The sequence below is a fragment of the Canis lupus genome, chromosome 33 (genome assembly GCF_048164855.1).
Source record: "Canis lupus baileyi chromosome 33, mCanLup2.hap1, whole genome shotgun sequence".
In the NCBI taxonomy this organism is placed as follows: domain Eukaryota; kingdom Metazoa; phylum Chordata; class Mammalia; order Carnivora; family Canidae; genus Canis; species Canis lupus.
Genome location: NC_132870.1, coordinates 34483379 through 34510733, shown reverse-complemented (window position 1 = coordinate 34510733; position 27355 = coordinate 34483379). Strand labels below are relative to the sequence as shown.

The 27355-nt window shown below is 36.9% G+C and overlaps 1 protein-coding gene across 1 annotated transcript in view; it reads left to right on the top strand.

Annotated features, from left to right (window-relative positions):
• LOC140623592 (bifunctional heparan sulfate N-deacetylase/N-sulfotransferase 4-like) overlaps positions 1–27355 on the top strand; it is a 285724-nt gene that overhangs the window by 216561 nt on the left and 41808 nt on the right.

The window sequence follows — 27355 nt, the reverse complement described above, 5'->3', positions numbered from 1 at the left end:
ATTCATCTTTCCATGGACACGGAGGCTCCACACAGTTTTCCAGAATGGCTGCACCATTTCACATTCCCACCAACAGTGCAAGAGGGTTCCCTTTTCTCCACATCCTCTCCAACATTTGTGGTTTCCTGCCTTGTTAATTTTCCCCATTCTCACTGGTGTGAGGTGGGATCTCATTGTGGTTTTGATTTGTATTTCCCTGATGGCAAGTGATGCGGAGCATTTTCTCATGTGCCTGTTGGCCATGTCTATGTCTTCCTCTGTGAGATTTCTCTTCATGTCTTTTGCCCATTTCATGATTGGATTGTTTGTTTCCTTGGGGTTGAGCTTAATAAGTTCTTTATAGATCCTGGAAACTAGCCCTTTATCTGATAGGTCATTTGCAAATATCTTCTCCCATTCTGTAGGTTGTCTTTTAGTTTTGTTGACTGTATCCTTTGCTGTGCAAAAGCTTCTTATCTTGATGAAGTCCCAACAGTTCATTTTTTTCTTTTGTTTCTTTTGCCTTAATGGATGTATCTTGCAAGAAGTTACTGTGGCCGAGTTCAAAAAGGGTGTTGCCTGTGTTCTCCTCTAGGATTTTGATGGAATCTTGTCTCACATTTAGATCTTTCATCCATTTTGAGTTTATCTTTGTGTATGGTGAAAGAGAGTGGTCTAGTTTCATTCTTCTGCATGTGGATGTCCAATGTTCCCAGCACCATTTATTGAAGAGACTGTCTTTCTTCCAATGGATAGTCTTTCCTCCTTTGTCGAATATTAGTTGACCATAAAGTTGAGGGTCCACTTCTGGGTTCTCTATTCTGTTCCATTGATTTATGTGTCTGTTTTTGTGCCAATACCACACTGTCTTGATGACCACAGCTTTGTAGTACAACCTGAAATCTGGCATTGTGATGTCCCCAGCTATGGTTTTCCTTTTTAAAATTCCCCTGGCTATTCGGGGTCTTTTCTGATTCCACACAAATCTTAAAATAATTTGTTCTAACTCTCTGAAGAAAGTCCATGGTATTTTGATAGGGATTGTATTAAACGTGTAAATTGCCCTGGGTAACATTGACATTTTCACAATATTAATTCTGCCAATCCATGAGCATGGAATATTTTTCCATCTCTTTGTGTCTTCCTCAATTTCTTTCAGAAGTGTTCTGTAGTTTTTAGGGTATAGATCCTTTACCTCTTTGGTTAGGTTTATTCCTAGGTATCTTATGCTTATGGGGGCAATTGTAAATGGGATTGACTCCTTAATTTCTCTTTCTTCAGTCTCATTGTTAGTGTATAGAAATGCCACTGACTTCTGAGCATTGATTTTGTATCCTGCCACACTGCCGAATTGCTGTAGGAGTTTTAGCAATCTTGGGGTGGAGTCTCTTGGGTTTTCTATGTAGAGTATCATGTCATCAGCGAAGAGAGAGAGTTTGACTTCTTCTTTGCCAATTTGAATGCCTTTAATGTCTTTTTGTTGTCTGATTGCTGAGGCTAGGACTTCCAGTACTATGTTGAACAGCAGTGGTGAGAGTGGACATCCCTGTCTTGTTCCTGATCTTAGGGGAAAGGCTCCCAGTGCTTCCCCATTGAGAATGATATTTGCTGTGGGCTTTTCATAGATGGCTTTTAAGATGTTGAGGAATGTTCCCTCTATCCCTACACTCTGAAGAGTTTTGATCAGGAATGGATGCTGTATTTTGTCAAATGCTTTCTCTGCATCTAAATTGAGAGGATCATATGGTTCTTGGTTTTTCTCTTGCTGATATGATGAATCACATTGATTGTTTTACGAGTGTTGAACCAGCCTTGTGTCCCGGGAATAAATCCTACTTGGTCATGGTGAATAATTTTCTTAATGTACTGTTGGATCCTATTGGCTAGTATCTTGTTGAGAATTTTTGTATCCGTGTTCATCAGGGATATTGGTCTATAATTCTCCTTTTTGGTGGGGTCTTTGTCTGGTTTTGGAATTAAGGTGATGCTGGCCTCACAGAACGAGTTTGGACGTACTCCATCTCTTTCTATCTTTCCAAACAGCTTTAGGAGAATAGGTATGGTTTCTTCTTTAAATGCTTGATAGAATTCCCCTGAGAAGCCATCTGGCCCTGGACTCTTGTGTCTTGGGAGATTTTTGATGACTGCTTCAATTTCCTCCCTGGTTATTGGCCTGTTCAGGTTTTCTGTTTCTTCCTGTTCCAGTTTTGGTAGTTTGTGGCTTTCCAGAAATGCGTCCATTTCTTCTAGATTGCCTAATTTATTGGCATATAGCTGTTCATAATATGTTTTTAAAATCGTTTGTATTTCCTTGGTTGGGTAGTGATCTCTCCTTTCTCATTCATGATTTTATTAATTTGAGTCTTCTCTCTCTTCTTTTTAATAGGGCTGGCTAATGGTTTATCTATCTTATTAATTCTTTCAAAGAACAAACTCCTGGTTTTGTTGACCTGTTCTACAGTTCTTCTGGTCTTGATTTCATTGATTTCTGCTCAAATCTTTATTAACTCTCTTCTTCTGCTTGGTGTAGTATCTATTTCCTGTTTTTTCTCTAGCTCCTTTAGGTGTAAGGTTAGCTTTTGTATTTGAGTTCTTTCCAATTTTTGGATGGATGCTTGTACTGAGATGTATTTCCCCCTCAGGACTGCTTTTGCTGTATCCCAAAGATTTTGAACAGTTGTATCTTCATTCTCATTATGTCCATGAATCTTTTTAATTCTTCCTTAATTTCCTGGTTGACCCTTTAATCTTTTAGCAGGATGGTCCTTAACCTCCACGTGTTTGAGGTCCTTCCAAACTTCTTGTTGTGATTTAGTTCTAATTTCAAGGCATTATGGTCTGAGAATATGCAGGTGACAATCCCAATCTTTTGGTATCGGTTCAGACCTGATTTGTGACCCAGGATATGGTCTCTTCTGGAGAAAGTTCCATGTGCACTTGAGAAGAATGTGTATTCAGTTGAGTTTGGATGCAAAGTTCTGTAGATATCTGTGAAATCCATCTGGTCCAGTGCATCATTTAAAGCTCTCATTTCTTTGGAGATGTTGTGTTTAGAAGACCTATCGAGTGTAGAAAGCGCTGGATTGAAGTCACCAAGTATAAGTGTATTATTATCTAAGTATGTCTTAATTTTGGTTATTAATTGATTGATATATTGGGCAGCTCCCACATTCGGGGCATATATGATTGTTAAGTCCTCTTGTTGGACTTAAGCCCATTGTCATTAAGCCCATTCACATTCAGAGTTACTATTGACAGATATGAGTTTAGTGTCATCATGATATCTATTCAGTCCCTGTTTTTGTGGATTGTTCCACTGGACTTCTTCTTAAAGGGGAATTTTAAGAGTCCTCCCTAAAATTTCTTGCAGAGCTGGTTTGGAGGTCACATATTCTTTCAGTTCCTGCCTGTCTTGGAAGCTCTTTATCTCTCCTTCCATTCTGAATGAGAGCCTTGCTGGATAAAGTATTCTTGGTTGCATGTTCTCATTTAGAACATGAGAATATATCCTGAATATATATATATCCTGAATATATCCTGCCAGCCCTTTCTGGCCTGCCAGGTCTCTGTGGAGAGGTCTGCTGTTACCCTAATACTCCTCCCCATAAAAGTCAGGGATTTCTTGTCTCTTGCTGCTTTAAGGATCTTCTCTTTATCTTTGGAATTTGCAAGCTTAACTATTAAATGTCGAGGTGTTGAACGGTTTTTATTGATTTTGGGGGGGGGATCTATTTCCTGGATCTGAATGCCTGTTTCCGTTCCCAGATTAGGAAAGTTTTCAGGGATCCCTGGGTGGCGCAGCGGTTTGGCACCTGCCTTTGGCCCAGGGTGCTATCCTGGGGACGCCTGATCGAATCCCACGTCAGGCTCGGAGCCTGCTTCTCCCTCTGCTTATGTCTCTGCCTCTCTCTCTCTCTCTCTCTCTGTGTGACTATCATAAATAAATTTTTTTTAAAAAGGAATGTTTTCAGCTATGATTTGTTCAAATACATATTCTGGCCCTCTGTCCCTTTCGGTGCCCTTGGGATCCCCAATTAAACGTAGGTTTTTCTTCCTCAGGCTGTCACTTATTTCCCTTAATCTATCCTCATGATCTTTTAATTGTTTGTCTCTTTTTTCCTCAGTTTCCCTCTTTGCCATCAACTTGTCTTCTATGTCACTCACTCGTTCTTCCACCTCGTTAACCCTTGTCGTTAGGGCTTCTAGTTTGGATTGCATCTCTTTGAATTGATTTTTAATTTCTGCCTGATTAGATCTAAATTCTGCAGTCCTGAAGTCTCTTGAGTCCTTTATGCTTTTTTTCTAGAGCCACCAGTAGCTTTATAATAGTGCTTCTGAATTGGCTTTCTGACATTGAATTGTAATCCAGATTTTGTAACTCTGTGGGAGAGAGGACTGTTTCTGATTCCTTCTTTTGAGGTGAGGTTTTCCTTCTAGTCATTTTGCTCAGTGCAGAGTGGCCAAAAACAAGTTGTATTGGGAAAAGGGGAAAAAGAGAGAAGAGAAAGAAGAAAAGAAAAAGTAAAAAAAAGAAAAAAGGAAGAAAAAAGAGATAAGAAAGAAAAAGAGAGAAAAAAAGAAAAAGAAAAAGAAAAGAAGAGGGGGAGCAAACAAATCAAAAAGCAAAAAAAAAAAAAAGCAAAACAAAACAAAACAAAACACCAAGGGGGAGCATCCTCTGATTCTGTATACTGTAAGTCCCTTGACTTCCCCTGGAACTTTCCAGTGATGATGCTTGGTCAATAATTTGTTTTTCCCCTATCCGTCTAGCTGTTCTTCTGAGGGAGGGGCCTGTCGTGCTGATTTTCAGGTGTTAGCAGTTGCGGGAGCTGCTCTGCCCCCTGCCTGGTGCAGGGCTCAGTGGGGGCTGTTTACCCCGTGAGGCCCCAGGAGGAACAACCGCAGTGGCGGGGCCAGCTCTGGAGCCCTGGAGTCAGCCCCCGCAGTAGCTCCAGAGCTCTCGGTCTGCAGGGCCTGGAGGCTCCGGGGCGGGGCCGCTGATCTGCTCAGCTGGTGCAGGAGCGTCCTTGGGGTCCTGGGCCCTCCCGGCCTCTGCCTGTCCCGGGGGAGGCCGGATCCTGGGCTGTGTCCCCTCCCTGTGCTCGGGGCCTGCGCTGCTGGATTCGCGCTCCGCCCCACAGCCCCCTCCGCACGGAGCCTCTTCCTCTGCCCGAGCCCCCCCAGCTGCTCCCGCCCCGCAGCCCCCTCCGCGGAGCCGCCCCCGAGCTCCCCGAGCTGCTCCCGCCCGGCAGCCCCCTCCGCGGAGCCGCCCCCGAGCCCCCCCGAGCTGCTCCGGGTCCCCCCGTGCGCGCTGCAGCCCTTAGGGAGCTCGGCGCATCTCCCGGGGCGCAGGTGTCTGTTAGTGTCCCCGGGAGCCCGAGCGCATCCCCGCCCTCCTGGGTCCTGCTCCACCTCCCCGCGAGCCCCTTTCCCCCGGGAAGGTCGGTGCAGCTCCTGCTCCTCCTGGACGGGGCTCTCCTGTCCTGGGGACACTCGCCCCGGCCTCAGCCCGGCTCCTCGCGGGCCCCTCCCCCTTGGAGGCCTTTGTTCCTTTATTTCTTTTTCCCCGTCTTCCTACCTGGATAGAAGCGTGAACTCTTCTCACTGTAGCATTCCAGCTGTCCTCTCTTTAAATCTCAGGCCGAATCCGTAGATTTTCAGGATGATTTGAAGGTTCTCTAGGTAGTTTGGTGGGGACAGGTGACTTGGGGACCCTACTCTTCCGCCATCTCGCCCCACCTCCCCTGATTAGACATTTTTAAACCTCAGCTATCCTCTGAATCAGTGACTAGGCAAATAAGTGCTTGTTAGCTTGGTCCGTACTGAATGAGCAGCTTGAGACTGAACTGATTATACTTCTCAGGTATGTTATTTATCCCTGAAATTTCCCTCACTTGTAGTATGGTGTACTTACTTTCTAAGATGAGTGCCAGCTGCAACGAACAGGGGGAGACAGAGGTATCAATATACAAAACCCAAAACTAGAAGGCTGACTAGGACCCAGACAACCAATTACATGAGATCTACCTCCCTTTTCACCATAATGGAGGCAGTAAAGAAAACTTGCGATTGCCTTGTAACACCAAGTGGAAATCCCTGGGTAGACTATCAGTGTCCTTTGTTTACCTGTAATCCAAAAGGTGAAAAAATGAAGTTGCAGGTGGAAAACAAACTCACTATTTTAATAAATGGATTGAATGTGCTCCAGGTGAACAGACGTATTATCTAATATTTGAAGGATTCTAAATGCCAAATTACTTTAAGCTAGATAGTTTGGGATTTCATAGAATAATTATTAAGCAGATCCACGCATGGATGCCTGTTTGTTTTTGTGCCAACAGACAGGCAGTGCTTTACAAGGTTTAATCACAGAGCCTCTTCTGTGTATCTGCAGCTGAATGTCAACTTATCCTTGTTAACCTGTAAGTCAGCGTGAAGCCTTATGGATGTATGTCCAGACCATGTCTCCTTAAACAGTTGTCACTTAAGCACTGACCTCTCATTCAGGTTGATAATATCCTGCATGATTCTTAAAACAATCCAGATCAGATTGTCACAATATTTGCTAATTTCTATTTATCTAGTTTCTTTCTGTATATTACAAATCACATTTAACTTTTGAAATAAAATCATTTTTTACAGTAAACAAAGTGTTGCTGTTGTTCCTTAGAATATCCCAAGATAAACCCAGATAATTCTTTAAAGTCTTTCTTCCTAGATAACCTAGTTTCTCATATAGAACATGATTCTGAATTCAGATTCTTTGAGAACAAACCTTTAGTACATTTAGGAATACTTGGTTTTAAATTTGTCTCTATTGCTGCTGGATGGTCATTTTCTGGGTTGTAATTCACAATGGATTCATTGCTATTATGCACTTCCTAAAAAGAATCTACATGGGCCTATCTAATAGATAATTCCACATACTCACAAAGAGGTATAACTGTTTCTTATCTTTTCTGTTTTTTTTCAGTCCTCTAGTGAGATCTTTTGTTTGCAAGGGGTTCAAAAATGTAAGCCCTTGATACTCACCTATAAATACTCAAAACTTCAGTTTGTTATTTGCCAACAAGCAGACTAGGAGATAAGGACATGAGGAAAACCCAGTACCATGTAGCTGCTGGATTTCTCTCTTTCCATCACTCACTCCTTCATCATGTGTTTCTCATTTTCTTACTGAATGAAGCAGATGGTATCTCAGAGAAAATAATTTTCCGATCAAAAGTGATTAGTTCTACCAAAATCTATGAGGTAATGAGCAAAACCATAAACTGTAAGCACGATAATTTAAGAGGTTTATAGTACGTCACAAATTAGATAATACTTGGTGATGTGCAACCTATTCCATTATTTCAAGTTCAAAACCTGATGGCTTGTATCACAAATATTTATTTCTCTTCACCACAAATTGGGAATGTGAAACCTTCACACAAAGTAGATAATAACTTTCAGAAAAACAGCAAATAGCTCCCAGAAAGTGGTTTCTGCATTCATCTCAAGAGTTCTTTAATGAATCCAGGCACTTTTCTTTATACTTAGAAGAATATGATGTACATTCAATTCCATGTTCAATTCCAAAAATGAAGAAGAAGGAGGATAGTTACATGTACTGACACTTCCTTACTACGTAAAACAGTGAAACATGCCTTATGTGCCGCCCACTCCTTTGCCTATTAATTCATAAATATCTTTCAGTGCTGATTGATTCAGTCATCTCCATCAAGCCTCAAGCTTTCTTAAACAGAGGAAGCTCTCTACTCCTGCTAAAATGGCATGCTCACTGTATTAGTTTGCTAGGGCTGCCATAACAAAATACCACAGACTGGTGGCTTAAACAACAGAAGTTTATTTCCACACAGTTCTGGAGACTAGAAGTCTATGCTCTAGGTGTCAAAAGGTTTCATTTCCTCTGAGACCTGTAGGCTTGCACATGGCTGCCATATCACTGTTTCCTCACTGGTCTTTCCTTTGTGCATCCTTGGTATCACTTTCCTTTTTTTAATGATACCAGTTAAAAATAGATTAGGGCTCATCCTGAAGGCCTCATTTTAACTTAATCACTTCTTTAGAAGTTCTATCTCCAAACACAGTCCCATTCTGAGGTATTGGCGGCTAGGGCTTCAACATACAAATTTTAAGAGGACACAGTCAGGTCATAAAATTTGCTTTTCCCCAAAGAACCTCTGTGTCTCATTTTCATGCATTCCATTCTACCCAGAACAAAGCAATAGCAAGCACTTTTTTCTGAGGTAGTTAAAAAAATTACTTATATTCAAAGTCTAATAGATATTGCTCTTTTTTATTAACTCTTCCTAGACCACACCCATGCCAACACACAGAAGAACTCCTCCCTACTCTTAAAGCAAATATTATCTACTGTATTCATCCAAATCCCTTACAATATGGTACATTGCTTTTTTTCATAATTTTTATCTTACTTTTTTGTTGACACTTTTATTGGATTATATTTTGTTTCCACATAATAATTGTCAATGATCTCTAGTAAATATAACTCAATAAAATTAGGAAAAATGCTGTAGCTGTTCAAATTTCTCTTTTTACATATGATATTTCCCTATTAAGCAGCAATCTCATGGAAATATAAATATGTGTAATAATTTTATCATGAACATAAAGAGTTTTCAAATCACATGAGAGCCTGCAGAATGTGAACAGTTGCTTTTCCTTTAATTTAAAATTTTAAGGGATGCCTGAGTGGCTCAGTGGTTGAGCATCTGCCTTCAGCTCAGGGTGTGATCCTGGAGTCCCAGGATCGAGTCCTACATTGGACTCCCTTCATGGAGCCTGCTTCTGCCTCTGCCAATGTCTCTACCTCTCTCTTTCTGTGTTTCTCATGAATAAATAAAATAAAATCTTAAAAAAAAATTTTTTAAGCTACCACATATTGATCAAGCAGTCTTCCATTTATCTGTCAATTTCTAAATTTTAATATGTATGTTTAAAAAAATATTTTAAGAAAGCTCAATAATGATTTCATTTCATCTTTAATAACCTTTTTCATTTGCAAGAGAGCCACATGGATCCCATTAGTAAAATTTAGAGATTCACAAAGGGATAAGTAAAAGACTGCTTAATCAATAAATGATGGCTTAAAATATTTAAATTAAAAGAAAAGCACCTATTCACATTCTGCAGGCACTCATGTAATTTGAAACTATGTCTTTATGTTCTTCATTTATAGACTTGTATATGCAAAAAAGAGAAATTGTCCTGCACTTTATCTTTTCAACGTGTTTGTAGAACTTTAATCTCATTATCAGTAGAATCTGTATTTGTTTTCTTAATTAACATAAATGTATGTGATTTGATAAATGATAAATTTAAAAATACAAACAACTAGTTAATGAAACCATACTTCAAAATGAGTGGGCTATGGAAATATATGTTTTTGATGCCCTGCTCTTAGCCATGTATATAGCCATTTACTGAGTACCTTCTTCAAAGTTTGAAAAAATGTCAACGAATGACTTCAATTCAACCCATGTGTTTTGTTTGGGAAGTATATTGTTTTTCATTTAAAAAAAAACTATAAATGTATTAGCAAAAATTTATATGAAGTCTTTTGAAAAATGACATGACCATCCATGGGACAATAGAGAGCAAAGTGTGAGCTTACCGAGTCAGTACTAACATCAGCATTCCCTGTTGTCTTGAATGTGAATTTGAACTTTCATCATGCATTTCTTTTTTTTTTTTTTAATTTATAAATGTAGAGGCGCCTGGGTGACTCAGCAGTTGAGCATCTGCCTTCAGCTCAGGGCTCAGGGTGTGATCCTGGAGTCCCGGGATCAAGTCCCATATCCAGCTCCTGCAGGGAGCCTACTTCTCTTGTCTCTCTGCTCTCTCTCTGCTTCTCTCTCTGTCTCTCATGAATAAGTAAACTCTTAAAAAAATAAATACATTTATAAATGTAAACTGTCTTATTATAACTTAATTGCCAACCCATATATGCATCTGAATTTGTGGCACTTATTTTGTCTTATTCCAGGAAGTATGAAGAGTTCAAGATAAAGAAATTTATAAAATTTATGCCTGCTCCAAATGTGCTCAGAATCTAGTGGAAGAAATAATTAATTCATTTCTTAAAATATAGTAAACAATAATATAATGCCATGTTCAAAGTGCAATGGACACTCAGAAGAGCAAAAAAAAAAATCCATTCATATGTTAACCTCTGATTTTTCATTGAAGAAATATTATTAAGAAAACATTTAACTCTTGTTAAATGTGCTGAGATAAAAACACATGATGTCTAGAAGGGTACCAAATTAAAGCAGAGACAATTTTCCGGCACATAAATTATTTTGTTTCAGGAGCAGAAGGGTCATGAATATGAAAAGTGTTGAATTCTGAGGCAATTTGTCATTATTAAAATTAGTGCTCTGTCAACCCAAAATCTCTTTCAACACTCCTTTTGTGTTACTGCAGCTGTTTGTTGAGTTACCAGATCCAAGTGTTCTAGGAGATCCAACAGTAGTGAATGAGGTATACTTTTTAATCTATAATAGCAGACTATCATCTGTAATGGTAGATTGTCAGGATATGACACATGTTAAACACTCAAATCTCGAAGAACTGCTGTGACAGATAACCAAGGATGGGGCGGTTTTGGTACTGGAAAATGGACACTTGACAGGAATGTTTTTGTTCCCAATGCTATTCATGTATTTTAAAATATAGCCTGCTGGCGTGCAGATCAGATTTTGACAGCTTGGAAACTATAGAACATTTCGCTAGTGTAATAAAAATACTGAGGCCAGCAAAACCCATAGTTATATCAGTATACAACTGAGAATAGAAAAGAGAGAAGGGGGGGGAAAGGTGAAATAGAGAGATAAAATTTTAATTTCTTAGATCTTTTATATATATTGTAAAACCACTGTGAAGTTACTATCACCCAGTAGGGTTGGCCCTCAAACCAAACCCATTTTAGCCACCTGGATCACTGTAATCAAAATTTCAGTACCTCTATTTTTTATTTTTTTTTAATTTCTCTGTATTTTATTTTATTTTTCTGGTAAAAGCTCTTATTTTTCTTAATAATAAATTTATTTTTTATTGGTGTTCAATTTGCTGACATACAGAATAATACCCAGTGCTCGTCCCGTCAAGTGCCCCCCTCAGTGCCCATCACCCACTCACCCTCACCCTCCGCCCTCCTCCCCTTCCACCACCCCTAGTTCGTTTCCCAGAGTTAGGAGTCTTTATGTTCTGTCTCCCTTTCTGATATTTCCCACACATTTCTTCTCCCTTCCCTTCTATTCCCGTTCACTGTTATTTATATTCCCCAAATGAATGAGACCATATAATGTTTGTCCTTCTCCGATTGACTTTTTTCACTCAGCATAATACCCTCCAGTTCCATCCACGTTGAAGCAAATGGTGGGTATTTGTCATTTCTAATGCCTGAGTAATATTCCATTGTATACATAGACCACATCTTCTGTATCCATTCATCTTTCGATGGACACTGAGGCTCCTTCCACAGTTTGGCTATTGTGGACATTGCTGCTAGAAACATCGGGTTGCAGGTGTCCCGGTGTTTCATTGCATCTGTATCTTTGGGGTAAATCCCCAGCAGTGCAATTGCTGGGTTGTAGGGCAGGTCTATTTTTAACTCTTTGAGGAAACTCCACACATTACCTCTATTTTTAAATATCACAATATGTACTTTTATATTATTTGTCAATTGTGAGGTTTCAATAGAGGATTTATTCTAATATGCTTTGATTAGCATAAACTGGAGAACCATTCACATCATTTATATGACTTCTTTACTAAAAGATTAGAAAGCAAAAATAAAAACAACAACAAAAAAAACAAACACAGATACTTTCCTGTAAGGAACAAAACCTCTCTAAGCTAATTCAAATCAATAATACAAGTGATATTGATTTCACGCATGTTAAAACAAGTTTTATAATAAACATTACTTCTGTTAAAGTATTTAGATAAAATATTTTTAAAAGGTACCCTATCACTGGAATCCATTAGAAAACTATTATTGGAAAACATGAATATATACATTTATGAGAACTCTCACCTGTGCTATATTGAACCCTGCTTCCTGCAAAGTAAAGGTTCCATGAGAATATCTTAAACCAGGATCCATAATTCTATAGCCACTTTCAGTTATAAGAACATTATAGGTATTTTAAGTTAAAACTTGTGATTTTAAACCAAAATCAAAATTCTTTTCTTCTCCTAGTGCTATGTTGGCTTGTCTCCCCAGTATCTTGGAGTTGGTGTGGATGTGCATATGTGTATGAATGAATGTGCAAATGAATGTGTGTGAGTACATGAGTATACCTAAGTATTTGTGTGTGTGCATGTGTGAATGTGTGTGTGTATGTATGAGTAGATGTATGAGTGTGCAAAGTCTAGTGTCTGCTCTTGGCAGTGTATATACTATTTATCCATGATAATCTTTCTTATTCTGAAGCCTGCTTTTCAGAAGTTAATGTAGGAACTCTACTTTCTTTGCTTTGCATTAGCATGGTAAATCTTTCTCCAAACTTTTACTTTTAACCTAGCTGAGTCTTTATATGTAAAGTGAGTTTTTTGTAGACAACATAGAGTTGGGTCTTTTTAAAAATCAATTCTGACAATCTCTGTATTTTAATTGGTGTACTTAGACCATTTATAATTAATGGGATTACTGATATAGTTTGATTATTATCTACCATGTTTTAGCTACTTTATATTTGTTGCGCTTGCTCTTTGCTCCCTTTTCTTTTTATGTTTTCACTGGTTTTAACTGAACACTTTATTTTTTTTTAACTGAACACTTTAGATGACTCCATTTTATCTTCCCTTTTAGTATATCAATCATACTTCTTAAAAAAATTTTAGTGATGGTTCTGGAGTTTGCAAAATACATTTTTAAGTAACTTAAGACTTTTTAAATAACACTATTCTGCTTCAGGTGTAGTGCAAATACCTTGTGACAGACTATTCACAATTCTTCCCTCTCATTTCTTATGATCTTATATTAATTTTTTTTAATTTTTTTAAAAGATTTATTTATTTATTTATGATAGACACACACACAGAGAGGCAGAGACACAGGCAGAGGGAGAAGCAGGCTCCATGCAGGGAGCCCGAGGTGGGACTCGATCCCAGGTCTCCAGGATCACACTCTGGGCCAAAGGCAGGCGCTAAACTGCTGAGCCACCCCGGGATCCCATGATCTTAAATTCATTTCATTTATTCATAAGGTATAGTTTACTCAATGCATTGTTACTATTATTGCTGTATACAATGATCTTTTAGATCAATTAAGAATAAGAAAAATAAAATATTTTAGTTTACTTTTATTTATTCCTTCAAACACTTTTCTTTTTTATATAGATTCTGAACTACAACATCTTTCTTCTTCCTCAAGAACTACTTTAATTTTTTTAATTAAAATTTTTTTATAGCAAGTCTGCTGACAAAGAATTTCCTCAATTTTTCTTTGTAAAAGTATTTACTTCTCCTTTGTTTTTCAGGGATAATATTTTGGATATAGAAATCTAAATCAGTGGTTTTTAATTTTTCAATATTTTCAATATTTTATTCCATTCTCTCTTTGCTTGCATAGTTTCTAATGAAAAGTCCACTATAATTCTGACCTTTGCATGTCTACAGGTAAGCTGTAGTTTTTCTCTAGCTTTATAGGTATGGTTTATTTGTTTGTTTATTTAATTGGCATTTATCCTGTGTGGCATTTTCAGAGCTTCCTGGATCTGTGGTGTTGTATTTATCATTAATTTTCAAAATTTCTCAGCTACTATTACTTTCAACTTTCTTATACTCTAATCTATTTTCTTATTATGGTACTTCAGTTATGCATATATTATACTTTTTGATATTTTCCCATAGTTATTGGATGTTTTATCTTCATCATTTTTTTTTCTCTTTGCAATTCTACATGGGTAGTTTCTCCTTACTTCTAATGAAGCTCCCTGATTCTTTCCTTAGTTTGGTCGAGGCTATTCATGAATCATCAATTCACTGGTTAACACCAGTTCATCCAGGATGGTCTCAGTATGGCAGGCATTCAAATGCTACCCCTCTCAGGAGACCTGTGTGTATTCATTAGAAGTTCCAGCAGTGACGGTTGGCACCCATATCCCATAGCACAGAGAACAGATGTGGGAGGTCCAAGTTCTACTCAAGTTTTTACACCAACTCCTCACTTGCCACTGAAGCCACACACCCTGAGCTTCTTGCTCTTTGGAATCCCTTGCATGAAGGGAATTCCTCTTTGTAATTATATGCAAAATAAATAAAACCAAGATGTTTTCCTTGGTATCACCTTGACTCAGAAGAAATGTATGAGTCCTACAAAGGAAAACTGAGCTAGAACTAGAAGGAAGCTTAAAAATTCTTCTATATAGTTTTAACTTGAATTCTAGCCTAGGAACTCATTTTTTCCCCTTTTCAGGGATCCTAACTACCCTTTTTATCATAACTCTCCAAAGGTAGGAGAAAGAAAAAAATCAGCATAAGTGAATTCTTTAGTCTTCTGCTTCTCTTTTAGAAGGGCATAGTGCATATCCCCAATTTCATAATTGTCACTTATCAGACTACCTTCTTGCTGTTTAAACAGTTAGAAGGTAAGTGAGTTCTGTGGAGTTAAAAATGTCTGGGTAATTGTCAATGCTTTTCAAAGCTCCTCAGTAGAAAACTATAGGTAAAAGTATTTTTTTAATATGGTTAACTTGAACTATAAAATGAGTTACTTAAAACATAGAAATAAGGGCACTTGGGTGGCTCAGTCATTTAAACATTGGACATCTTGATTTTAGCTCAGGTCATGAGCTCTGAGCCCTAAGATCTAACCCTGCATCTGGCTCTGCACTCAGTAGGAAGTCTGATTGAGATTCTCTCTCTCTCCCTCTCTTTTTTGCCTATCCCTTTTAAATAAATAAATAAATAAATAAATAAATAAATAAATAAATCTTTAAAAAATAAAATACAAAAATGTACTTTAAAAGAATTTAAATGGGGGCACCTGGGTGGCTCAATTGGTTTAGCATCTGCTTTGGCTCAGGTCATAATCTCAGGGTCCTGGAATGGAGCCCCATGTCAGGCTCCCTGTTCAGTGAGGGGTCTGCTTCTCCCTCTCCCTCTGACCCTCCCCCTCCCCCAGCTTGTGCTTTCTCTCTCTCTCTCTCTCAAATAAACAAGTACATATATATTTTAAAATAAATAAATAAAAGATTGAAAATGTTACTAATTTTGGAGAGCACATTGGGGATAATTTCTATCTCTGTCTTCTAATAATTACTAAGAAATATGTTGCTCCCCCCCTTTTCTTCCATTTAATTAATTTGTCAAATCCCTAATTCTATAAGAATTTAATGGTCTTCACCATTCAGGTCCACATCTGGCTCCTAACTAGTACAATGCTAGAGAATATCATGTATATTGAAGTCTGTATAAATTTATATGGTCTTACCAAGATTCTCAGAGCAGCCACAGCAAGAATATGTGCTTACATTTATAACTCCCTCTGGTCCTCTATACCACTATTTTAAAGTTTTTATTTCTTTTAATTCATTCTTTCGTTTTGTTAAAACTGTTCCAGTATCCATCCAGTTGCCTAAGGCAGGAAACAGAGTAAAATATTTGATCTGTTATTGTTTTTAATCACTCACATGCAACCGGACAATAAATCTCATTAGAGATTTATTACCTTTTCCTCATCTTTACGGAGCTATAATTGACATATAATATTGTGTGAGATTAAGATGTGCAATGTGATGATTTGTTACACATATTTCACAAAATTATTACCACAGTAGGGTTAGTTAATGCCTCCATCACCTCACATAATTACTATCTCCTTTTTTGTGGTGAGAACAAATAAGACTTACTCTCTTAGCAATCTGCAAGTATGTAATACAAGATTATCTATAATCACTATGCTGTAAATTAGATCCTAGAACGTATTCCTCTTATAAGTGGAAGTTTGTATCCTTTGACGAAATGTCTCCCCATTTCCCTCACCCCACAGGCCCTGGTAACCACCCTTCTACTCTCTGTTACTCTGAGTTTGGCTTTTTTAGATGACACATATATGTGACATTATATAGTGTTTGCCTTTTCCTGTCCGACTTCTTTCACTTAGCAAAATACCCACAAAATCCATCCATATCATTGCAAACAGCAGGATTTCCTTCTTTCTCTGGATGAATAATATTGTACAATCTCCATGTCTTTAAGGTCAGTTACTGGAAAATTATTGTGATCCTTTAGTAGTGTCATGTTTCCTTGATTTTTTTGTGTTCCATGAAGTCTTGCATCTCTCTCAACATATTTGAAGATAGTCACCTCTTCCGGTCTTCACTAATGGACTTGGAGAAAAAAATGCCATCCTTTAGCTCTGCTAGGGATTCTGAGGCTTTCTCAGTCTTTGTATGAACACACTTGCTCCAGGCTTCTTGCTCTTTGGCTGAATTCTTAAACTTGTATGCCTTCCAATCTTGTAACACACCATGCTGGGTTCTGACAGCCTCTCTTTTGCTTTGGAGGTAGGATGGAGCTAAAGCTCATATTTGTGGTTTCTCTGTGGCTGAGAGATTCTGGCCAGTTTTCTGCATGTGCTCACTGGTTATCTCTTAATGTTTGTTCTTGCTACCCCTTAGGAGTATGCACTGAGAGACAGTCACAGGGTGAAGAAGTGTGTGGGTAAGGGATGCAGAGCACTGAGGTTGTCTGTGGGCTGTTTGAAGGAGTTCTATGGGCAGGTATGTTCAGAGGCTTCTGGACAGGCTTCTTGATAGAGTCTGATTGGTTAGTAGGATCCATTTCCCTTTAAATAAGAGTATTATTTGCCACTAGGCAAGCGTCTTCCCACCTTCCAATCACACAGCTCACGACTCTGTACTCTGGATAAGTTGTAAGGAAACGGGCCTCTTTGGCAGCATTCTGTGCAGATCTAAAAGCCTAGTGCTGACTCACATCACCTCACTTTCTCCCTCAGGAGAAATCATGGGCTGAGAAAATCTCTCTTGGCCCCAAACTGTGCCATTTTGGGGGAGAGATGATGTGGGTAAAGTAAAAGTATTGCTCTTAGCCTGTCCAATGCATCCAAACTTGTGTTTTTTTATTATTATTATTTATTTTTTTGGCTAGCAGTGGTGTGCTGGAACTTCTCCAATGGGAGCCTGGACTTTCACAAAGACTCTCTTGTCTAAGAGAGTATTCTCCTGGACCACATCCCAGAGGGGATAAAACTAGTTTAGAGGCCACCTCAGGGTTTACAGCTAGACCAAAGTCTGCATTCCTATTATCTGATGCAGTACTGAGAGAGACTCCTTCCAGGTTCCTTGGCACATGATATTGGATCCTACAGCTCCCTCAATGTTACTTTTGTCTATGAATATATACCAAATTGTTGTTGGGGTAGGGGACCTCTTATTCATCCATGTTGCTGACATCATTCTTTGAAATTCATTATCTTAACATAACTCGAAACTGTTTAATTTCTCTCCTTTCCCATTGCTACTGTTCAAGTCATCATTATGTATGAATCATATGCCTATAAAAGCCTCCTAATCTCCAATTCATACTATTTTGTAAGGCAATCAGGATATTTCCTGAAATGCATATCTGACTATGTCTCATCCCTGCTCAAAATCCTTCATTGTTTCATTGTTGGTTTTAGTATTAAAGTTCAAACCCTTCAAGAATTTAAAAGATCTATATGAATTGTTTTTTTTTTCCTTTCTCTTATTCCCCCACTCCCTTTTTGGAGTTTGAGTTTCTAAAATGCAATTCTCATCAACTGTCTTTCACATAAACAGATCCTTCTGTCTAAGCTGCGTGACCTTAGCTACATGTCACCCAACATTACTCCAACTCATTTCCTCACCTGAAGTGTCTATAACTTGCCATCTTTCAGATCTCAGCTCCATGGTTCCACTTTTCAAGAACCCTTCCACAAGTCTTAGATCAGTTCCCAATCCCCTGCATCGTAGATCACAGGATTTCCAAATCATGTTGTATTATAATCCAGTATTATCTTTTCTAGATCCCCCATTTGACACTATGCACCTATGCACCTTTAGTCAAAACCATGTATAATTCATTCAAGATTATATCTCCAGTTCCTAAGAGACTGACAGACACTTAGTAGGCATTTAATAAGTTTATGTCAACTGATTGATCGAATAAATGGAGATGACTCCTCTTTTCACTGAAAACTGCCAGACTGTGAGGCTGTTAGTAGATTACATTGATGACTGATGGACGTGTATTCTCTACCCATTAGTGTGTCCATGATTATTCCTAGGGTTATGATCTTGCACTTCAGTGACTTTTATGTGTCACCATTGCAACATGGTTGGAAAGGAGATTGATCTCTTGAAAAGAGATCTCTTTTGAAAAGAGAGGGATGCTAAGTAGCTCAGATGGGAAGCAGTTTTGGTTGTCTGTCTCTCTGTGGGTAACAACGGCAGGTCTTTGCTCAAAATTAGGTTATTCTAAAAGGCAATTACTGCAACATCTAAAACCTCAGTTCTGACTTGACTACTAAAAGGAAAACAAAACACAAATATATGCGATAACGATATGGTTGGGAGCATGAGCTGCCTTTTAATGACTTAGGCCTCTATTAATGTACAAGAAAAATGGAGAGTAAAGCTCCTGCTCATTGAAATATAGCAGGAGCCTTCTGTTCCCTGTTAGAACAGCTGCCCTATTTACTGCTGCTTTGGTGAAGTCACTGCCCAACTTCTTTATTCAGGAAGATCAGTGTTTACACTCTAGTCGGTCTTGAATCAAAACAGTTCTGATTTGTTAATAATTCACTAACTAAATATTATGACTGAAAAACTGGGACACTGGTAAATAATCAGATGCAGAATGGAACTTCTGTTGCATTTAGTCTGATAATGGAAATGGAAAACACAAATAAAAAATGTAATTTAGCAATTCATCGTATCTTGTTAAATGCCAGCTGTTTTCAGGGTTTTAGGATAGCATTTTGTTTTTCCCCTCACGTCTTTAGAATATGGGGAATAATTAGAAAGCAGTTAAGTTACTCCACATTTTCTATTAGCAAAAGAAGTCTATGTTACCAAGAACTCATTTTTTATTTAATGGATATTTGTTGTGCACCTAGTATGTGCCAGGCATCTTATGAAACATTGAGGATACAGCAGCAGTAGAGTGACTGGGCTCAAGAGCTTACATTCAACATGCGAGTGAGGGAAGCAACAATAAATAACCAAACAAATACACAATATGTCAGTGCCCTGGAGGGCAAGGAGATGGGGAGAGGTCTGGGGGTGCTCTTTGATTTAGGGTATATAGGAATAAGGCAAGGAAACATCAGTCCATTGCACTATAACCTTTGAGTAGTGTTTGTTTCTAAAATCTACTCATTGCACTTTTTGAAACAAAGGATTCCATTTAACAGTCTCCCCCTATATTGATTTTTAACTACAGTTGTCAAAGGTGATTCTGGAAGATGAGATTTGCATTTATTAAGAAATAACATGAAGGCTACCAAAGAACTTCATGTATTAGATATCGAATTTAGTGATTTGTACTCTGATATTAATATATATGACATTTTTTGATTTAACTGGAAAACATGTTAATTATAATAAACATGATATATTTACAGTTGATTTCGCCAGAAGAAATACCAACTTTATTTATAAAATATATCTGAGATATAAATCAAATAATTTAAAATTATATTTGTTATGTTAACTATCCTATAAGTTACTTTAGCTGAATATGTATAATGATAACTTTCAAATGTTTTTCATTTTAAAAACTGTTTTAGCATACCTCAATTCATTGAGCAACATAAACCTATAAACTAAGTTATTGTTTTCCTTTTCAGTAGAGAAGTCTGAGATTCAGGGAACTTAACTGGTACAATGAGGCAGAGATAGTCCTCATAACCAGGCATTCTGGTTCCAGATTTCATGTTGGTACTATCCCACTGTAGGCAGACCAAACCAATGTGAATTATACCAGCAACCCAAAATTATTTTCTATATTTTCTGATTTATGCAATAAATGAAGACTCTTGGGATAATATTTTAATCACTATCTCTTAAGTCTTACACTGTTTGGCATTATTTCCTTCATTAAACTTGCTCCAAATTAAAAACAAAGGTCTAATTTTTTTTGCACACCCAAGCAAGTCTTCCTTTTAATAGACAAAGGTATAGGATGTTAAAACAACTAAAAGAATAGTAATTAATTATAAATGCCTGTGGTGGTGCACATTTACATGAAACCACACTGAAAGTCACATGGAACGAGAGCCTCCTTTACTTAGGGAAGTAGCCTGAGCAGGAGATCAATAGCTAGAGTTTAATCTGTGGATATTTAAAGACATGAACTAAATCATTCCTAGTAGCTTACATTCTCCCTGTCCATCTGACCTATAGATGGTAAGATATGTTTGATTTTGGAGATTTTTTGTGCTTCTTTTTCTTTCCTTCCTTCCTCCCTCCCTCCTTTCCTTTCTTCCTTCTTTCCTTCTTTCCTTCCTTCTTTCTTTTTTTCCTTCTCCTTCTACTCCTTTCTAAGAATAGGTCTTAGAGAAATACATTTTGAAAAGTCTGTTAAAGTCAAATGTGTTTCTTTAAGATTGGAAGATTGGAGTTAATTTCTAGTTCTATGACACATTTCTATTAAGAAATAGCTTAATCTTTTGAAATGACATAATAATTTTTCTTCAGTATATATTATCTTGAAATGTTCAGAGCCAACCTTAATTGAAATGTACATGTGTATAGAGATGTAGATATTGCAATATTGGCTTTTATTTTGTCCGTTTCTAAAAATATATAAAAATATGTAAATGAAATGCTATTAGAAAAATTCTAAGAAAAGTATTCTATGGAATGTTGTTAGTTTTACCTTTCAGATTGTTATAAATAAAATCTACTAGGTAATTAAAATGATAAAAAGAGAGAAAGCAGGAAATACAAGGAAGTTAGATGAACTTATTGCCAAAGTCTTTGGCAGAGCCTTATGTGGGAAAGAGCACTGATTCTGAATTCACATGCCCTAACTTTGACCACTGGATTTTCTGGGATTCCCTATAATCTCACAAAGATCACTTGAACCCTTTGGTCCTCATTTCCTTTTTTTTTTCTAAAATAGGATGGTTTTTTAGTACCTAATCAAACAATAAAACAGAAGAGAACATAGGACCATATGACAAAGTTATATAAATAAGTTAAGACTATGATTCAACAACATAGTGCATTAAAGAAGATCAACAATTAACCAATTATTCAGTTTGTGTTACATTTTTTAAAAAATAAAATGGCATATCTCAATAGTGAATTCCAAGCTAATGATGGTCTTTTAGATTGAATGGCAGAATAATATATTAGGTTTGAGTAAATATTCCTTACTTTTGGTATCTAAGAACATAGATGTAAACATTTACCGAGTTATTAGTTGCCCAGGACGTAAAAGGTATTACTTGAGGTGCTTAAAATTATTGCACAAGGGTTATGTTGTGTGTGTGTGTGTGTGTGTGTGTGTGTGTGTGTGTGTGCTTATCTTAAAAAGTGCTGTGGCATGAGCACAGGGCACGCTGCCTTAAAATGGGGTATATTTCTTGTTCTGTGAAGCAATGGTTTCTTTCTATATTTGTCATAACATATTTTCTTTGTGTGTATGTTTGTCATGCGTATTTAAATTGAAAAATATCTAGTGATATCTGGGTGGCTCAGAGGTTGAGCATCTGCCTTTAACTCTGGGCATGATCTCAGGGTCCTGGGATCGAATCCCACATCAGGTTCCCTGCATGGAACCGGCTTCTCCCTCTGCCTGTGTCTCTGCCTCTCTGTCTCTGTCTCTGTCTCTGTCTCTGTCTCTCTCTCTCTCAAAAATGAATGGATAAAATCTTTTTTTAAAAAATTGAGAAATATATTGACATTCAAATTGGTAATGTCTGATACTCTCAGACTGACACTGAGTATCTCCTGTGTGGTTCCAGCCTATATTCAAAATAAAATAAAGACACAAATTGCTTTTTATAAGAAAAATATGAGTATAATGCCAAAGCCTATCTGATGGGCCATCAGGGATGTCTTCCCCTATATTTAATCTATCTTCACATTTTATGAGAACTAAAAGCCTAATCAATAATTTAACAAGCTAATGGGCATATTTTTAAACACAATGGAATCATTCTGAAAAGAGGCACACCAGCAGGGCTACAAAAGCAAAGATGGGAACTAACTGCTAATATTGAGTGCTTATCTTAAAAAGTCTTGTGCTGTGGCATGAGCACAGAGCATGCTGCCTTAAAATGGGGTATATTTCTTGTTCTGTGAAGCAATTGTTTCTTTTCATATTTGTTATAACATTTTTTCTGATGAACCTGTATCTGACTACTCTGTAAATGATTTGCTTTTAAATAGTACAAGGCACAGAACTAATATCCAAATACTTAATGTCCACTTCATGTAAAAATGTATGCTTTAAAAAATGATTTGAAATTCTAATTTAAGACACTGTATCAATATTCTAGCTATGGATATTAACATCTATACAATTTACCATGACATTCTGTTTGTCATACACGTAGGAAAAGCAAGGAAGCTATTGGAAGTCTGCAAATATTTTAACTCAATTTAGAGGAGGTTATTGCTTCAATTTATGAGTAAAAATTAGGCCTTTGTGTTTGTATTTTATTTTTCTCTTTTTTCTTTCTCTGTTATTTTGGATGCTAGTAACTTCTTAAGAGGCAAAGTAAAATGATATACAAAACAACAAATTGTATAACTTGCAACTAAACACTCAGGATGACAGCCACTTGCCCACATTTATATAATACTTTTCCATTTGTCACAATGACAGTACTTTTGCCCATATTTGAGGATTATCCATAGAGTTCAATTATTTTTCTCCAATTCCTTATTATCAAGATTTATATGTTACTGTATTTAAAGCCTCTCTTTTCCTTAGACTGTAGTTACATCATTAAATGGATTTATTTCACAGGCAATGATCTCAGGTTTGGTGGAAGCATATTGCATCTAGCATTCGGAAAAGCTGCTTTATGTTTCTAATGAATAATTAGACTACGAGAATGCTTTAAAGTTTGGTTTTCAATTTTACACTAGATAAAAGGAAGAAATTAGACTTGTTTCATGTTGGTTGTAAGGGAGTAAAAAAGTTGCGAGTTGAGGGAGGGACATAAGTAGAAGTGTCAGAGGCAATGGAGAGGCAACCCAGAGGCTACTTGACAGAAGCCATGGCACCCAGACCTCAGGGACTCCCTGGGAGGCCTGCTGCAGTCAGCCCACTACAGACGTTAGCACTTGATATCTTATTCTTAAACTCATTCATTGAACATGATGTCCTTGCCTGTCTTTGTGACATGAGAGATAAAGCTCTGCTTGTCTGAATCATTGTGGATCTCTGAGCTGCAATCCTGTGAGGTACAGTGAGTTGCATCTATAAACATTTGCACCAGTGGAGCATAGTCATACCTTTTCTAGATGATGCTTTGGGGAGTACTGAGCAAGAGTATCCTTACTGTATAAGTACAAAAATAACACTCTAAATAAATAAATAAAAGGACGGGATAAGCAGAGGCACAAACACCGTTGTGTAAAAAATAGTAGCAATAAATCACTAGCCTGTGAAAAATTAATTTGCTATCATTTCATATTGCACATTCTTTAACTTCCCTTATTTATGCTTTAAACCACATCTATTCCTAATTTATCTTATTCTCCCTACACTCTCTGAAAACAAGCCATTTGTCCAGCAATACAAAAACTAAAATGTTCTGCGTGCACAATAGGTGCTTTTAGCAAGTCAGATATGCACAGTTAAGCTGCGCTTGCAGAATTTCTCTTCTGAAAGTGTGATCAATTGACCATGTACCAGCACTAACTTGTTTCTAACCAGTAAGGCAGGTAAATAGGCTGCGCCGTAGAACAGTGACCACAACCATCATGGCCAGGACACTCTTTCTATTCACAGCAAAGGGACATTAAAATGTAGAAGCATATCTCAGCTTAGAACCACACAACAACTCCAGACTCTGCTTCCCTCTAAAGGCAGATTTTCCATTTGCCCTGCATTAAGTTTGATACTTCCATTTAGAAAGCAAGGCTTGTTTTCTTAAGAAAATTCTGGATAAATGGCTTAAAACTAATCTGGGACAAAAATCTTTTAAAGGCATTATGTTGATACCCCAATGAAATGATAATATACATCTGCCCACAATATAAAAATAATCTTTATGGTACCCTTCAAATAGCATTCTTGTTTATAATTTTGTCAGATTTTAGACACTAGCAGGTGCCTTAAAGTTCCATCTTAAAATAATAATGCTAGAGGGCAGGTGGTAGATTTCTAGGACATTATTATATTTCTTCAGGCATTAAGCTGGCAGCCTGGTTTTCATAATAATTTCAGTCCTGAGAAACTGTAATTATCCTGAAGCACACTACTTACACTGTCTTATTTCTTAATTATAATGGTGACATGAGATAAATGCATACTTATTGGGATCAAATGCATATTATTTTGTGGTGATTATAAAGAAGTGTTCATGACAACAATTGCAATTATATGGTCATCAACTACTGATACTATGTTATGTTCTAGAAACTCTGTAATTAAGTCCTGCCAATAGGACACTTCCTATTTGGAAGAAAAAGAAGAAAAAAAAAGCTTAGAGAGAGAGAGAAGTTGGCCAGTGTAAAAATCACTGACAGACATAGATAGATAACCTGAGTCTGTTCCAATGATTCACATGAATCTCAAATAAGGACATTGTATCAACAAACATTTGGGGGATTAAATTTAAATTTCTATCTAAACAAGCTATGTAAAGAATCTTCTTTGAAATAGCCTTTCTCTTTTCTGACCTTTAGAATAAAAAGCTTTGAACACACCCCACAGGGGAAAAATGGACTGGAAATATGATAGGAGTGATATTGCCTTCAAAGATAAATCTGCAGGCAATCAGTAATATTCTTTCAAATACTATAATTCATCATTTTAAAAGTTTTCATGTGGTCACCTGGGTGGCTCAGTGGGTCAAGCATCAGCTCAGGTCATGATCCCAGAGTCCTGGGATGAAACTCCCTGCTCCGTGAGGAGCCTGCTTCTCTCTCTCCCTCTGCCTACAACTCCCTCTGCTTGTGTTCTGTCTCTCTCTCTGTCAAACAAATAAATAATATAGGGCAGCCCGGGTGGCTCAGTGGTTTAGCGCCGCCTTCAGCCTCGGGTGTGATCCTGGAGACCCAAGATCGAGTCCCACATTGGGCTCCCTGCTTGGAGCTTGCTCCTCCCTCTGCCTGTGTGTCTGCCTCTCTCTCTCTCTCATTAATAAATAAAAAACATTTAAAATAAATAGTATATTTTTAAAAGTTAAAAAATTTAAAAATAAAAATTTTCATGTAAGATTCCAAAAATAATTTATCTTGTCATTCCAATTTAAAAGAAAGAAAGAAAAAAATCTTTAAGTTACCAAGATGCTGCTTACATAGATTTTTCCACTTTTTCTCTAGACAGATGTCTTTGCCTTTTTTTTTTTTTTCCAAAAAAAGGCAAAAGGAAAAAAAAATGATGGATGTCAAACTCTATGTATTAAATTGTTTGGGTGAAGGTGTCAGGTATATCATGTATCAAATCTGGAAATCAAATGTCCTGGGTTTAAAATTCTGCTCTGCCTTTGACTAGATGTGGGACTTGGACAAGTTACTTAACAATACCTCTGTCTTCATCTGTAAAAAGGTACAGTAGCTGTTCCTCTCATAAGAATTATCTGTTAAAGGATTTCATGTATGTAAAGAGCTTAGATTCATGCCTTGCTCATAGTAAGCACTGTATACTTTTTAGGCATTATTTTATGTTATAGAGGGATATGAAGGACAGTGGGCCAAGCTCTCCCACTTTCCTTCTCACCTTCAACCATGGTGAGAAGAATCTCTAATCATTTTAATAGGCTTTCCTTAGAGAATTTGTTTTACCATTCTAATACAGCAAATGGAAAGAAATTTTTTTTTCCAAAGTAAAAAGGGCATTCAATGAACCTGATAGCTTTAAACTTATAACTTATTCTGACAATACTTTGTCAGAGTATTGTTTTATTTTTATTTTTTTAAATTCTGGAACAAGTTATGCCTTTCTATTTTCAACACAAAAGGTATCCTCTTTGGACATTTACAGTTATCCAATGACATGTAGGATCTTGGGCTCAATAGTTCTGCAGTGTATGACCTTTATTGCATGGCTAGCATTCTAATCAGGCTGCAATGACATGATATTGGAATGGTTGCTGCAAACCTGTTTTTATTTTCAAAATAGTTCAAACAACCCAAATAAGCACACCAAGAAACATAAACCCTCTTTAAAAAGTCAATTAGCATCCATAAAAAAGTTAGCCATGAAACACTTGACTTTCTATATTTTGACCTGTGGGTATTATTTTTCTGGTTAATTTCATATGTTATATTTGTTTTAATGTTATTATTTCTAACCTTCTCTTACTGTTACTTTTCTAATGAAGTTAATAAAGTACTTAATTATAACATGTTAATTTCACTGAACTATTTATAGTTCTAAATAATAAGTAATAAAATAAATTTTTGAAATACATGCAAATATAATGAGATTGAGGAACAAGTACAAATACTGTTTAGGGTAGAAAATTATCAATTTCCTTTTTATGACTTGCATTAGCCATCTCTACGTTTAATCTCTACAATTTAGATCAAGAATATACAAATTATCCTTCATTTAATATTTTAAAATTCCAACTACAATCCCTGATGGATTATCAGGAAATATCAGATTATATCTGTGATCACATTCAAAATTTTTGTTGCTGTTTTCAGAGCAATCAATCTGGATTTTACTTCTTCCTAGTCTCTAATATACAAAAATACAATACCAAAATGCTATGAAATTTTTAGAATTAATATAGAGATAGGAAATATTGCAAAATTGGAAGAGTTCTTTGGCTGAATGCAATCAGTTTCCATGCAAACATTAACAATTTCTTTATTGCAGTAAAAAGTCTTCATTAGACCTTTGAGTCTAATTCCAATTTAAAAAAATCTAATTCTAGTTCAGCCTATTTACATATCTAAACCAGATCTGGAGCAATTGTTTTATTTTAGAACTAGTCTAATTCTGATTCTTCACTAGCAAAGAAGATATTAGATTATTGGGTTTGATGATGGATATGTTGATTCTAGAATGGGGAAAGGAAATTAACACTATACTTTTAGTGAACAGTGAAGGGGAAAAAAAACCAATTTGAATTTCCATTTTAATAGTGAGTTTAAGAGTGATTTTAAAATAGAAGTCAAATGTGTGTCTTTTCACTTGTGCTAATCTGTGCAAACTGCCA